Source organism: Protopterus annectens, chromosome 1.part1, assembly GCF_019279795.1.
Source record: "Protopterus annectens isolate FY-2018-M chromosome 1.part1, PAN1.0, whole genome shotgun sequence".
NCBI lineage: Eukaryota > Metazoa > Chordata > Ceratodontiformes > Protopteridae > Protopterus > Protopterus annectens.
Genome location: NC_056726.1, coordinates 1,463,076,824 through 1,463,093,286, shown reverse-complemented (window position 1 = coordinate 1,463,093,286; position 16,463 = coordinate 1,463,076,824). Strand labels below are relative to the sequence as shown.

The following is a 16,463-nucleotide window of genomic DNA, read 5'->3' as shown; positions in this document are numbered from 1 at the left end:
GCATGCCACTGCTTAGGCCTGTAGGATCCTTGCGGCTGTGATCTGCCTCTAGGGCCGTCTGGATCTGCCCCTCTGAGGTCTGTCTGAGACTGGAAAGGACCAATTCTTTGTAGGCCAGTGCCTGCTAAATCTAGGTGGCTGTACCTGTAAAAAATCCTTGACTGTTTGCATAGATTTAGCTTTGTCCTCCATTTTCTTTAACACCTCTTCTGCCTCAACACCAAACAAGGTATCATGTTGTAAAGGAGCATCTAATAATTTTGCTTTAACATGGTCAGGCAGAGTTTGTTCCTTTAACCAATCATGCCTCCTAATGACAGAACCTGTAACAGCGGCCCTGCAGAAGGCCTCCAGAGAATCAAACCCACATTGCAAAGTAGGCTTTCCAACTTGTTCAGCTGCATGCAATAAATCCTGCATTTCTTTGTTTTCTGCACAATCAGAATTTGCCATCATTTTCTGTTTAAGCAGTGTCATGATATATTGCTGATATTTGAGCATATGAAACTGGCAATTTAAGGCCCTTATAGCCAAAGTAGCAGATGTGTAAATCTTTTTTCCCCATTTATCCAGTGCCCTAGAATCCCTGTCAGAGGGGGTAGAGTTTTTGCAGTCGATGCCTTGACCTCTTTGGGACCCTGAGAAATAGTTTCTGGGTCTGCAGTAGGGTTTTTGAAAAGGAATTTATGAGAGTCAGGGACCCTGTAGTATCTGTCCGGCTTAACAGGAGCTGGAGGTAAAGAGTCAGGGGTCAGACTAGACTCTGAGAACACATCATCTACAATGTCCAACACAGGTGGAATAGCTAGAGGCCTGTGTTGAGGTAGTAAAAGGAAGTCTCTGAGCCTTTTCTTAGATTCTGAAAAATCTTGGCTCTCCCAGTGGAAGTGCTCCCTCATAGTATGCAAGGTTTCCCCAAAAGAGTAGTCCTCAGGAGGAGAAGCTGAAGGAATTGATTTTTCAGCATCAGAATCCTCATGGGGGGAAGAGAATATTCCTAATCAGAAGAGGAATCAGAAGAAATGGAAACCTGATCTGAAGATTCATAGTCTGTCTCTTGCCTAGGCCTCTTATCAGGAGGGGGATGGGAACCCCTGATCAAGGTAATTAAGTCTTCGGCCATTTTGAGCATCTATTTTTTGGGCATGGAGGCCTGTCCTTGTGGCTGGTAAACTTGTTTCTTTGCCTTTAAAGGTGTTTTTGTCTTTGAAGTCGGCTTTATATATAATTGTTTAGGTCTGAATACACCCTCAGAAGCCGATGCCTGCTCAGCGGCTCTGGACCCATCTGAGGGAATAATCTCCGAGGCTCCAATACCTTGAGTTTCCAGCGGCCTGTCCAACTCCATGTGGGAGTCGGTAGCAGCCTGCGACTCTAAAGTAGCGGGTGTCAAGGGCTGCGAAAGTGCCTCACTTAGAACCGGCGACTTGCTTAGAAGAAGCTTCATCATCGGTTTTGGACCTCGGTTGCCTGTCTTTTTGTTTTTTGTGAACTCCAGTAGTCGGACGGCTATCCGACGACATTGTATAATTAAATCTTTGCCCAAAATAGCTTAATGCAAAATCGTACCGACGCTTAACAGTGCGTTGATTAAATCTAGCACAAAACAGACAACTAGCAACATCATGGCCAGGGTCTAGGCAAGGAATACAGTAAGAATGAAAGTCCTTATGAGGTATTTGCTTATACAATTATTAACTTTTTCTGACATCAGTCTGGAGCAAGAAAAAAAGTTTCCCCAATGGGGTACTTAGCTTTTAATGAAGACTTCAGATCTGAAACTCGAACACGAAATTCTCAGGAGATGGCCAACCTGCACTTGCGAACTGCTTCTGCTTCGGGCACCGCGCGGCAATAAAGACTGAATAAAATGGCGTTGGCTGCATCTTTTATACCCCTGACAAACTGACGTCAGGGAAGAGGTGACAGCAACTGACGCAGGACTCAAGACTTTGTAATTCAGGCCGACTGAGGGCAACCTGCCAGCAGGATAACCCAAATGTAATGACTGCAACAGTGAAACACGAAGAACATCAGTGGAATATATTTATTTTATTTATTTCAGTTTGGTGACCAGGGAAGTCCACTGGGCCCAAGTGTGCCCATTTTCAGTGGAAGCCTAAGGAGAAAAGCTCCATATAACAAACAGTAAGGTTATGAAAGTAAGTTACAGCATAAAGTACAGTTTATAAACATGTACATTCCGTATCAGGCTTGACTGACAAAGACAATTTTGATGTATCTGAATGGTTGTACTGTAGAGATTCATTTGAAAATATGCCTTCATTACAAGTGAAGTGTAGAAACATTCTACATAACAATCGCTTAAAGTAAGGAAACACTTTACATGCATTCATTTGACGTAAGAAGCTATTTACAAAGTAAAAATAGTGTATAGAGAAGCAATTGCAGAGAACTTGAGTCAGCTCAAGAAGATAGTTACTGGGGTGTTAGAGAGATTAGGAACCTAGGAGCAACACCTCCTTAGGGCATTTGTTAGAATTACGGTGAAAGCAGGTGCATTTCCATTTGGAGTACAAGTGAGTGAAAAGCTGTGTTTTAAAGTTTTCTGAGTTAGTTATTGTCCTAAGTGTGGATGGGAGAGAATTCCATTTCTTGCCTAGTGAGAAAGAAAGAAGTTGGCCAGCAGGTCGTTTAGGTTTGTGGATAGTAATTAGGTTTTGATGTTCAGATTTGAGAGGTCTATTAGGGGTGCAGGGGAGGGATATTTGTTACAGCTGGACATTTATTTGGGTGAAATACAAATCTGTGTGCTGTGGTAAGTTGGAGGTAGTCTAGGTAATTAGGGAGTTCTAGCCAGTTCAGAGAATGAACGGTATGGCAGTGATGGGTGGAATTTTTGAATCTGGTGGCAAATTTAGAGATCTTGTTATAGTATTTTTCTAATTTAGAGGTGATGGTAGAGGTCAGGTTAGTTAGAAGAGGGGCTCCATATAACAGGGATGGGAGGAGGTAAGTCGTAGCCAAAGTATGTCTAGTAGAGTTGGAGAGAAAGAGATTGTTCCTATAAAGCATACCTAACCTTTGGTGGGTTTTCATTATATTTTGTTGGATATGGATACCGAACTTGAGGTGTTCATCAATAGTAATGCCAAGACGTTTTGTGATGGGAACTACTTCAATGGGAGAGTTGGTATGGCTAAGGACTTTGAATGAATTTTTGTCATAAGAGAAAGTCTTGGAGGGAAAGAATAGTAGAATTTTAGCTTTATTTGCATTTAGAGACAGGTGGTTTTGTTGCATCCAGTTTTCAGTAGTAGGAAAAGCAGTTTGGGTTTTAGTCAGTAGTTCATGGAGGTTTGAGGCAGAGGAGACCTACGTAGAATCGTCAGCATACTGAATAATTTTGGCATCAGGAATAGCAGCATGAAGGTTATTGATAAAGATGTTAAAAAGCATAGGTCCGAGGATGGACCCTTGAGGGACGCCAGTTGGGGTAGGAAGAAAGGAGGAGGTGGTGTTCTTCCATTTGACTGCCTGAGATCTGTCTGATAGGTAGCTAGAGAACCAGGCAACAGTATTTGGTGAGAGATGCAGGTTTGAGAGATGATACATAAGGTGTTTGTGGGAAACAGTATCGAAAGCTTTAGAAAGGTCAAGAAGAACTGTGGAAACTAAGTGCCTTGAATCTCGGGCTTGGTTGACAGTTTCTAAGGAGGAGAGTACAGCAATTATAGTGCTATGGCCTGGGCGGAGGCCATGCTGGGTAGATGTTAGGAGTTGGTTTTGGGTTAGGAAAGGTATAAGTTGGAGTTGGAGATTGGAGAGAGCAGAGCAATGGGCTGGAGGTTTGAGATGTATTTTTATCACCTTTGTGGAGAGAAAGAATGTAGGCTGAACGCCATAGTTTGGGTACATATGATTCCTTTATAGATCTGTTGATTATGATGCTGACGGAGTGCTATACCGTTGGCTGCACGTTTTATGAAGGAGGAGGGAATATTATCAGGAGCACTGGAGCAAGGTTTACGTTTGGATAGGAGTCTTTTTATGAGATTGGTAGAGACTGGTTTAAGCTCAAAAACAGGGTGGTTAGGTGAAGAGGAATGGTGGACAGATGGATTATTGTTAGGGAAAGCCTTGGGTCAGGTTAGAAATAGTTTCAATAAAAATGAATTAAATTTGGAGCCTAATTCAAGGTCAGATATACTTGGGTCAGGACAGGGGTTATTCTTGGAGCCGGGGTTGAGAAGGGAGTTTATGGATTTCCAGAATTGTTTCGGGTTATTGTTGGACTGGAGCTTAATGTAGTAGGATTTTTTTGTGCTTAGTGATTCGTTGTTTTGCAAGGTTATGGAGTTGTTTGTATTTGATCAGGCTTTTGGGCAGTTTGTTATGGTAAAGCCTCATGGATTTGTCCCTCTGAATTTGTTTGGTTTCTTTGGAGAGCCATGGAGTGGTATTTGTTTTTATCCTTCTGTTTCTTCGTGGGGCTAGAGAGTTTAGAGTGTCAAGGAAGATAGAGTCGAAGTGGTCTATAGCTTTATCAAGAGGAAGGGTGTTTAGGATTTGCCAGTTCATTTGTTTGAGGATATCTGAGAAAGTTGAGGGGTTGAAGTTGCTAAGGTTGCGAGTGAGAATGTATTGATGTGGGGTAGAGCTAGTTGAACGATGAATGAATGCAGGAAGGTGGTCACTAATGATGTCGGGAATGGTGCTAGAGTAAGTCATTTTATTTGGATGAGTGATTAGGATCCAGTCTATAATGGATCCTGGGGGGATTTTTGTTGGGTCGGGTGGTGGACAGGATTACATGAGTGAAGTTATACAGGTTAATGGATAAGGAGGGAGAGGGACTATTGAACTAGTTCCAGTCGAGATTTACGTCCCCTAGAATGTAAATTTCATAATTAAATTTCAGATGAGGCCCATAAGAGGATATCTTCGAGGGTAGAGATGTTGTTGCCAGTAGATGTATATATAGGGCTATGACGCAGATATTCTTGTGTTTATTCATTTTTTGTAGACCAACTGTTAGTTCAGTATTGTTGAATTGAGGGATTGGAACTTGGGAGGGGAATTAAGGTAAGAATATTAGAGTAGATTAGGGCAATGCTGCCACCTTTTTTATTTGGTTGGTCAGTTCTGAGGGACTGAAATCCTATAGGCAGGATTTCGGAGTTAGAGATATGGGGGCTTGAGATGGCTAAGATGTCTGGTTGGTTATGGCTTAGCCATGCTTGAAATTGGTGAGTTTTATTGTTGAGACTTTGGGTGTTGAGTGTAAAAAATTTCAGGGTATTGTGGGGGGAGGAGGGGGAAAAAGGAGAAGAGGGAAGGGAGTTATTAGTAAGGGGGCTAGGGGCAGGGTTGGGATGAATATCCCCAGCTAATATTAGGTTGAAGTAAGTAACTTGTAGCCATTTGGGTTTATTTTGCATGAGTTTGGGTAGAACTAACATTAGTTTAGGGGTACGTATTTTGGCTGTAGAGGTGATAATTTTAGGAAAGAAAAGATGCAGGAGGTGAGGCTGAATAAGGGAAGAGGAGATGTAGTAGAAATGAGTGTACGGATGGGGGGAGAAGAATGGTGAGTGTGTCAGTTTGAGATGAAGGTAGGATAGGTGGTACATTAGAGGAATATAAGCTGGCATAACAGAGGAATTAGGAATACAAGGAGGAAGCAGGGGGCCCGGAGGGTGTGGAGAATTAAGAGAAGCATATTGGGACAAAGGTAGTTTAATGGGTGCAAATTGGGGGGGGGAAACAGGTAAGAAATAAGACAGGGTAGTGACAGAGAAGAAGCTTAACTTAGTTTAAAATGAAACAGAGGAGGGGATTTTAAATGGTGGGGGATGAGAGTGTGATGTGTTTATATAGGCGGAAGAGAGGAGGAGTTGTAAAGAGGGAAGATCTTCTATTGGGTAATTAGGTAGGGTGTGTGGAGGGGGGAGTAATTTGGGAAGAGCTTCTATTGGGTAGTTAAGGTTGAGTGGGTGGAGAATGGGTAGAATAAATATAGAGGTGCTGGGGCGGGTCAGAATTGGGGGCAGGGTAGGGGAGCAGAGTGCGCCCATAGGGTGAATGGAGCTGGTAGAACCAAGGAGGAGGAGAAAGTGCATCAGTGAAGGACAGAACAGATCTGAGGTAAGGAGACTGCAGTAAAGGCACTCAGTATTAGAGTTGAAGGAAGCAGAATTTTCACAAGAGAGAGAGGCTATACAGGGCAGAGGTAGCTTAAAAGAGTGTTGGCTAAATCTGAGGCCCAAGAACAGGGCAGAGTTGGGGTAAAGTAGTGTAAGCATGCACTGAGGTATAGAAAGAAGCAGGAATGCTGCCACCTAGTGGAAAGACCGGGTCATTACAAAGGAATATCTTGGAAACGGGGAAGAAGCCAGGAAGGTAGAGAGGGAGGATTAAAACCAAGGTAGGCTGCTAGCTATTGCTCACCAGGTTGCTATACAAGAGGGCACTTTTAATTTAATGTTTAGTTTACAATAGGGTACATACACTTGATATTAACTCTTGGGGAGGCAAGGATGTAATAGAAGCACAGCAGGAGTATTTTTATGATGTCCGTTCAAGGGCGGGAAGCCAGGGATTCCAAGCAGAGGACTGGAAGGCACCTGAGGTGGTAGCGATTCAGTGGGGATACAACTTGATATTAACTCTTGGGGAGGCAAGGATGTAATAGAAGCACAGCAGGAGTCCTTTTATGATGTCCGTTCAAGGGCAGGAAGCCAGGGATTCCAAGCAGAGGACTGGGAGGCACTTAGGGTGGTAGTGATTCAGCGGGGATACACCTTAAGCGGAGCCAGCAGCCTACACAGTGCAGGACCAGAGGGGATAGACTGGTTCAAGAAGAAAAAGAGGGGCATAAAGTAATAACCAATGACATCCCACTTCAGTGGCAACAATCACCATTAGGTGCATTTTGTTTAGTTGCTTGGGAGATTCCTTAGCCGCTACAGATAACGAGCATGCAGTGGTGGAGTCCCCATTCTCCCAAAGGTGAAAGACAGCCATCTCTAGTCGACCCTTCCCCTTCATTAACTTAATGATAATCCAACTCTATTACAAAACCTGCATCAAACCCAATGCACTATGGGACTTGTCCAGTCTGGTGATACTTTTTGTGCAAGTACAATCCGTTGTAAGATAAACTGTAAGTTGCTTTAAAAAAAGACATTTACACACTAACTGTATAACTTAATTTTAATAGCTGTTAAGTGCAAATCTGTAAAAGACATTTATAACAGTTTAATTACAAAACTAACAGCTTTTAGATTTTTACAGGCTACAAAAGGCTGCTGAGAGATATATAGTGTTTAAAATATACATATTGCACAAAAGGACCAATAAGATAACCATGGGTAACAACACAAAACAAAAGGAAAACAAATCTGCAGAACAGCTCAAAGACCACTTGTTAACAGCAAGTGACAAAAAGTAATGTTAAACTATAACCAGGTAACCGATAAGACATACGAATAAAGATGTATACTAAATAATGTTGAATTTTATGTACATTACAACTGATACAGGATGCAGCAGCCCTTAATGAGGTGAATGTTTCCAGGAAACCATGCTCACTAAAGAGCAGAAGGCTAGAAGTCTGGGCTCACAGTATCTTGAGATTAACAACCACACAGTTAAATTCATAAAAAATATATACTTTTTGGTTACTTTTTAAACCTTGAAATTTGGAACAGGGCAAGAAAAAAATGACATTTGCAAAAAAGGTGATTAGAATTTGTGGGAAGATGCACCTGTAAACTTAATAGATTACTGCTGGAAAATAAAAACACAAGGAATTCAGGGTGCTTGCCTTTTCCCCTCATTCTTTAAAAGGAAGCTTCAGTACACTTGTGTACTTTTTAGCATACACGCTATGTCTACAGATAGGCCACTGCTTATGCCTTTTACTCTTGCTAAGCAATGAAACAAAATGGAGAAAGAGAAAGCAACAGTTAGAAAGTAGAGGTCTTTTTTTAATCCCATTTTACTGCACCAGAGATGGACAGACACAGAGAAAGGCTACTTCTAACCAGGATGGGGGTATTTTGGAAACACAGGTACCTGCTATCCACAGACTGCAGCATATACAATTTTAGTTTAAAATTCCAGCTACACAAGTTGGTCACTCAGACGGTCATAATGGATAGAAACCTGCTATATTACCTGACGGTATATATTAGGGTGCCCACTATTCTCTGCTACCACCTGACGGTATATATTAGGGTGCCCACTCTTCTCTGCTGTTACCTGACGGTATATATTAGGGTGCCCACTCTTCTCTGCTGTTACCTGACGGTATATATTAGGGTGCCCACTCTTCTCCTCCTTCAAAGGCCAGCATTCACTACTAAGGCATCAGTACGTACTTCACTTATTCCTGAACTTCATGTCTTCAATCCCATGTAAAGGACAACTGCCACGTTAATTTGATATACAATTGTTTTAAGTGTTAAAACAAAATGTAGCATCACTTGATTTGGCCACAAGCTTTCTTTTAATATTATCTGCTGCATATGAGCCATAACTTAAAACATTTTTTCTCCTATGGGACTAAAACAAAATTGTACTGAAAAGGAAGAACAAACGTAACTGATGCACCCACCTAACAATTCTGATCATAATGCACTGCAAAAGTACCTTCCAGAATGAAAATGCTCATAGAACAAAAACGCATAGGAACTGGGGGTCAGATTGAATTTGATGAAGCCCAGAGAGCTGAAAGAGAAGAGATGGACATCTAGATGACATCAACAGTTCTTTAAGGGAGGCTGTAGCAAGTGCAAACTGGAAGACTTTAGGGTATCAAATGTAAATTGTGCAAGAGCACAGCTATAAATATGGTATGCATGACCAGCAATTCAAGCAGTTAGTTAAGTGATGCACAGATCTGTAAAACATAGCTCTCAATGCCGTAACACAAAAAATCTGGACAGAGCCCAAAAGGACCAAAAATAGAGGTAGACTTTTAAATATTGTTCTTATAAACTTAGAGAGTTGTTACAATAACAGGTCTTGCATTAGGCATGCATTTTCTGAAGGATATGAAGCAAGAAACTCAAATACCCACCATTTAGTGTCTTCAATGATTTGCCAGAAAACCTAAACTTTGTAAGAAACATACCAAACATCTAGCAAAATATGGACATTCTGTGAAAATCTGGACAGCCGAGAGGTTATGTCTGTAAGCCATAGGTACAGGACAGTTTTCACAAATCAAAAATGTGCATGTGGCATGGCTAATGTCCATCAAATGCGCCACAAGGTGCACTCCTTAAATTTTGTGCGTTAAAGATGCAAAATAAATAAATATCTCCGCTATAAATACTGGCACTGATGCTTTAAAGATCCTGCATGTATTTATACCACTGCAGTAATATAACCTGTTAATCCTGATCACACAATGCTTCTGATCTCAAACTTAAATGACCACGAGGACAAGATGAGGGACGTGCATTCAGCCAAAAGCCACAACCTACAATGCAAAAATAAAGGTAATCAAATTGCACACAGGAACTTGGAGCATCAGCTCACCTAAACTTGCGCTACGAGGCTCGATGTCCACGAGTATGAGATTCCCGATTCTCAGAGGCACTTTGCAATTACAACCAAATGCCGAAGAAAGTAGAACTATCGATATCAACTGACAACCAATCCGTCCTGACAAATCTGTATAAAAACATAACATCCTCAAACAGGTAAGGGATGTTCTTTCAATCAAACAGTAGGCCTGAATGACAGGGACCAGAGATCAGTCAGCATAAATCCTGAAAAAAATCTGGTGTGTTCCACACAGATGCCTGTAATGTCTTTATGTCCTCTTAGAAACAGCCAGTATCAAGAGTAGAAGGAATGAGCATGAACAATTCAGCCATTTCAGTCTACAAGTAAACTACTCCTGATTTTAAAATTCTATGATTAAACTATGTAGCGTCCATGCTCTTTGCTGCAAAACTAATGATAATTTGTTCACCATATCACTTACGATCTACATGACTGTACTACTGTAGAGATCACAGTAGTATATTAGAAAGTGGGAAGACCTTGTCTAAAGTGATAATTACTTTTTTTGTAGCAAAACAAAAACTTAACGGCAGTTGATACAATACCCTTACCATGACAATACCTATTCATGCAGTTTAAGTTGCAAAAATTTACTTTTGCATTTTATTGTTGATAAGAATGCACCCTCAGAAAATTATTCCTGGGAGTACGTGGATTGGTCTTTCTTCAGTCTTTTTCAGACACACGCTGGGCCACAAAGGATAACGTACGGACGACGAAATGCAGCCAATCTGCCTGTCTGTTCCTGGGAGGTAAAAGGAAATTCGCACAGTGACCAGACATCAAAACTGAACTCTGGACATGAAAGTGTGGGGAAATATTTTACCATTAAGACTGGGGCCACAATATCTCATTGCCCTACACTAGTGCACAGGCTACTATTTTCCATTCTAACTGCAGTTACAGAATATTTTTACTTCCTAAAACACAAGCCGTTGGCCTTTGCAGGTAGCATACCTTACATAAAAAATTACCATAAGTGATGATGTAGTGTCACAACAGACAATGTGAGTATTTTTTTCTGCTGAAGTAGCAGCTAGTTTTTGATTACACAGAATGCCTTGCTAGTATACATAAACCACCGCCCGTAAGCCTACTTTGACATAACACTCAGTGCGTCAACAGGTAAAAATGAGCAGATAATGAAACTAAAATATCAAGAAGACAAAGTATCATTTTCCTTTTCTCTCAAAATAAACTACAAATTTGACTCCCAGACTAAAACTGAAAATTAAATTCAGTGTAAAATAAAGATGCATGGAAAGATTACCACGTCTTAAGAAAAAGGATCTGTGGGACAGCTGTGCTAAAGCAGTCAACAGACTGAGTCCAGTGATGTAGGAAGCACTGCCTGGAGAAAGGATGCACACATTCACAGGATAATGAGCTTTCTACATCTATAACCAAAATCATTTCCCTACAACTTTCATTAAGAAACCAGCATCCATGTTGAAATGCTGTTTGCCCCCTTCAAGCAGCTGCATTCCAACCTTTCTGTAATTAAAATGTGTGCATCCACCAACCCCAAGTACCTTTTACTGCACTGCCTAGACTCAAGGCCCATCTTTACATGGAAGCATGCAACAGAAAATGCAGTCTAACTGTCCTTTTAAGGAACCCAATATATTTTTGGTGGCATTACAAACAGCATAAATACAGGTGACTGCTCAATGTGGTTGTACTAGTTTAAGAAAAATCAACAGAACAGTTGGGTTAGTCCAGGTCACCACTATGAAAAACAAACTCTTTAAAAGGTCCAAAGAGACAATGAAATTCCTTGACAGGGACTTGAACTAAAAATGACCCCAACTCTGTCCTGGTTACAATGACCCACTGCAGGACAGCATCAGCTGCTGGAAAAAATGGCTCTGGAAAATCCTTAAAGCAAGTTTTTTTTTTGGGTTAATATATGCATGACTGGGTGGTAGACAAATGACTGTGTGCACCTTACTACCTTGACTCCTGTGAAGTCACATGGTTACTTCTAGTATACAGGGCCTATAACTTAAACATCTGCTTTACAAGTACAATTTTAAATTCATAATATACTTCCTTATAAGTAAAACTGACCTGACATGATCATATCTGCCATGGTTAAAGGTACCCATACAGGTTCAAATAACTTTTCCATTACACAGGTGTACAAATAATACAGTTCACAGAACAGGTCTTGAAGAAACATACAGAACATCTCAGAATGTTTTTAACCTAAAGCTAATGTCAAAAAAACCCAACGCCCTAAAACAGAATACAGATGGACCTTAATGTTGTAACAGGTTGCATCACAAAATAAACACTCTTTGGGAACATTCAAAATGTACTCTGATAGAACAAAAGGCTTCAATCTTTGCAAAACTGTCAGCTCAAATGCAAGAGGTACACTGAACTTTCCTGGGGCTACTGTGAGCGGATTACGGAACACATGGCGACTAGAATCATTCCCTCTCATTTTACCTATGATTCAGAAGGAAGGCACATTGTACGAAGGAATAAACTTTTCTGATTTGATCCCATGTAACCATAGCCTATAAAATGAGTTAATGCAACAAAGACACACCTGCTAATTCTAGCAGAAACAATGGCCAGCCACGTATGAACTCCACTTACTGGATATGATGTTCAACATGTGAATGTTTCAGATTACAAGTGACCTTTGCTGTGGATCATGCATATAATGTGCTATGTGTTTATCAATTACTAGGATGCACACTGTCAGCAGCAGCTTCTACAAATACAAAGGACAAGCTTCCTGCAGCCTGCAAGATACTTTCCCTACAAGAACAGCCAGATGATCTACAGTAGAGTGTATTCTTACTGCAGGAATAACTCTGCTTGGCAGCACTGAGCTGAAAGCTTTTACAGTAACAAAAAAAAAAAAAAAAAAAAAAATACTAGCAGGTATTATTTCCTGATATATGCTAAAAGAACCCTTGCACTAACCATGGTTTCTGACAAAATGAACTATCGCACATCTGTCCTTCAACTCACAAGAAAATGTCTATAAGTGCAAATCATGGATCTGTGTATTCAAAGTTGTGTTTTCCACTGCTTATTAACTGCATCAAAAGTGAAACCATTTTACACAATCCTTTTCTCAACTGTTAAATGGCATTTAAACATTTTTCTGACAAATCTTTAAAGCTTAGGGGTAAGTGCGTTGCACCATACTGCAGTAAGCCCATACTGCAACCGTGTTTACGTAAGTCTGCCACCCATAATCTAAAAATAATTTGCTGGCTATAAAGTACAACTGTCATTGTCAGTCATAACTGCTTTTGAGTTGCTACCCACTTCTTGAGGAAATACGTTTTCCTAAAGCAGTAGTCCAAACATTTACTTCTCCATTACCAGCTTCACCCAATTTAAAACTATGGAAGAGCTGAAACGTATTCTGCCACTCAGTGAGAGCAAAGCAGAGGACATTATTCATGGAGAGGATGCTAGTCCAGCACAGGATGTGAGCATACACTTACGGGCCACTTAGAATTCTGTCTCTAGAATGCAGTACAAAATGGGAGCTCCTGGCAAACTTATGCCGACAATGGGAGGACAAGCAGACTAAAAGATGATCACAACAGGAAATTGAACCAGAGAGCCAAGTGCTGTGAAACAGCAGTGTACTGCTACAGTAAATCAAAACTGCACCTAAGTTCAGCTAAGTTAGAGCTGTCAATCAGGTTAGCATCACCCAGTCCCTCAAAGGTAGGAACAGTCTCAGATCTTTGAGCCAAAATCCCTGTGAGAAATTAGCTCAGTAACCAAAGTGCCAAAATATGCCAGAAACATACTGACCTCCATCCATGGCTCTTTACATAAAATGCCTTATATGGTCGGTCTATGACAGTTAACCCAGCTAATAACGGCACATCAACAAGCTACTAGTATCAGAACAAAGCACAGTATTAATGTGATAGTATTAACAGGCTTCCACACTACACTCTCCTGCTTGTCACAGTCAACTAGCCAAGATATCCTGTGTGACTGCTGCAAGAAGTGTTCAAAAATGATCACACAGCCACTCATCTGTGCAATTGGCTAAACACGACCGTAAAAAGTTTCAGTTACATTCAGCCCTAAACAGATGCACATCAGAGTACATTGCCAGATATTGTTAATGTGAAATGAAACGAAAACCACCCGACAGTGATGGAGGAGTATACCTATACTGTAACAACAAAGATAATTATACTATCTACTCATGGCAAGTGCATCACATAACTATGTCTCAACATTTGATAATCCTTGTTCAAGTCTCAAAGATGTTTTGGCACAACTTCAAACTATGAATCCAAAGCTCAGCAATACTTCTTGGACAACCTCTGCAGCAAAATCACCTCTAATTCCAGAAACTTAATACTACATATTATGTGGCTGACTCCCAAGACAACCGCTAAATAGACACCACAAACCAAGCGAAGACAGCTTAACAGTGTTCTTTGTGGAATGAGCCCTGAAAGGTCCTTGAACTGATTTGCCTATGGAATAATAACAATGAAAACAGGATATCTACCCGCTTGTGCCAGCAACTTACTAGGTGAAAAGGAGACAGAGAAGTTGATCTAATTTACTATGCTTCTTTAGTTCTTGAAACATATGCAAACAGTTTTTACACTGAAAATGATGTAACAAATCAATTCCCAGTGATACTGGAATGAGAATAAAAAGATGAAAGCTCTCTTTTGATTTAAAGCAATACCTCTCATCACCATGGATATAAATAGTTATACAGTTAAAGGCACTACTTACCTTGTGGAATACTACACAATATCTGACACACTTAAAGACCTGCAACTCCAACACAGTCCTAGATGAGGTCACATGCACAAAGAATGGCTACTTTCCAAACTGCAAACTGTAAAGGTGACCCCCCCCCCCCCAAAAAAAAATTAAAGTTCTGTTTAGAAAGAATGCAGTACTTGTTGAGGGGAGACGTAAAGTGAACTATACCGTTCATAAGCACCTTCAAAATATGCCAAGAGGCTAAATCAGGATCCAACTGAAGGCAAACTGACAAGGCTGACTGCGAATCTTGATGGAAGAAAATGAGAACCTGCTGTCCATTAAATGTAAAAAGACAAATCCAACTACCACTGACTTCACTAAATGTAAACTAGATGATTTTTCAGCTCAATGAACTTTATCAGCCAATCACTGTTTCATAGAGAAAAATAATTGATACTGTGTTTTCTATTTGTATTCCATTAGCCTGAAGTACAGGCTAACACAGAAGGTCTTTGACTAACGAAGTTCGCAGATGACTGCAAACTAAGAGCCATAATCAAAACTCCTAACGATGTGGACATCCTACAAAAGGGCCTCACTGAGACAGATACCTGGTGTCAAAGCCATGGCCGCAAGCTCAATGCCATAAAGTACATTGTCATCCCCTTTGGTAAAAACTCTGTATCCATGAACTACAACATAGGCGGTAGTATACTTAACACCAAAAGTGTGATAAGAGACCTTGGGCCACAGGTGGACAGTAGTCTCTCCTTTGATAATCACATTGCCACAGTAGTCAGGAAATCCTTCTACGTGGCACACCTCATCCCAAAAGGTTTCTCATCCAGAAAAAAAGAGGTCATTGTTCCCCTCTACTCATCACTCATTAGACCCATTATAGAGTACAACGCCCCTTTTGGTATGTACCTCACAAGACATCTACAACAACAGGAAAGGCTGCAGAAATACCTCAAAGAGGATTACCGGCCTCAAACAGATGCCTTAAGCAGACCGTCTCAAAAAACTCCAGCTCTGCTCTGTCGCATATCGCCTACTCAGAGGTGATCTCTGCCTAACATACAAAGCTATGTCAAACCCAGAGCTGTTGGACATGCTCCACTTAAAGAAATCCCAAACCCTCTGAGCTACACACTATAGGGACCTAAACCTTGTCACCACAATAAACAGAACATGCCGGAGGGATAGATTCCTGTCCCAGAGACTTCCCATACTCTGGAATAAACTACCTATCTATATCAAACAAAGCTCCTCGTTAGCACTCTTCAAGAAAAATCTTGATGATTGGATGGGAAATAGGAAATTCACCCCAGGGATCACTTCTGTGGCTCTGTTCGACAGTGGCACAGGAAAATAGTTTTCTTGGGTGGCAAAAGCCAGGGTACCTTTTTGGCTGGGCTTGTATAGACCACAGGGCAGATAGCCTAGTACCTACCTATGAACCTATGCTAGCAGTGATCTGATGCATGTGGCCTTTTCTCTTTTATCTGTGGTTGACTGTGGAGTTAGCATATTTAAGTAAGGGGTGTGTTAAGGAGCAAGGGCTTGCACCTGAAAGAAATGCTTTTAAGTGGTTTTGATAAGCTGAAGCCTCACTGTTTTCATTTCGATGAAGTTTCAGATGGCTAAAACATTGCAAAAGGCAGAGGAAGCTAAGGAGATACATTAAGAAGTTGAACATAAACTGGCATTCTAACAACCTCCTACCAATAAAAAACTTATTTCAGATAAATTAACACAACTTTATAGTAATGGGTTTCCTATCCTACTGCGAAACTTTAATAAAAGTTGTCTATTATTAATCAAAATCTCAGCCCTGAATGTGTCAGATGGAGGACCCTGACTGCTCGATGTCAGAATTCCCCCTCCTATCAGATAAGAAGGTCCTCTTTGACAAAAAGCTGCTTGAACTGATCTCTCTCTAAGATCATGAACACCATGGTTGCCCTGGCCACTAAGGATGGGATGAGACTCACCAGATCTCTCTCTCTCTCTCTCTCTCTCACTTGCTGTTTTCTTTTGTTTTCAGAAAGGCCTTCTCAGTTGGAAGCAGAAGAAAGTATACAGAAGACCTCCTCCCTCCTTGCATTCTCATCAGAGTATCTGAGAGACTGTTACAAATGTTAGTGACTTCCATAATCTCTTATGATGCATGAAGGTTCCAATACAGAGTTTTCTAAGTG

General features: G+C 40.9%; 1 long non-coding RNA gene across 1 annotated transcript; it reads right to left on the bottom strand.

The window, feature by feature from the left end:
• Window positions 1-7,158: 7,158 nt before the first annotated feature.
• On the bottom strand, window positions 7,159-14,823 carry LOC122810920. Its single transcript, XR_006366154.1, has 2 exons — window positions 8,185-14,823; window positions 7,159-8,142 (listed from the first exon to the last, which is right to left on the bottom strand). It is a non-coding gene; the product is annotated as an uncharacterized LOC122810920 (long non-coding RNA).
• Between the last annotated feature and the right edge of the window lie 1,640 nt (window positions 14,824-16,463).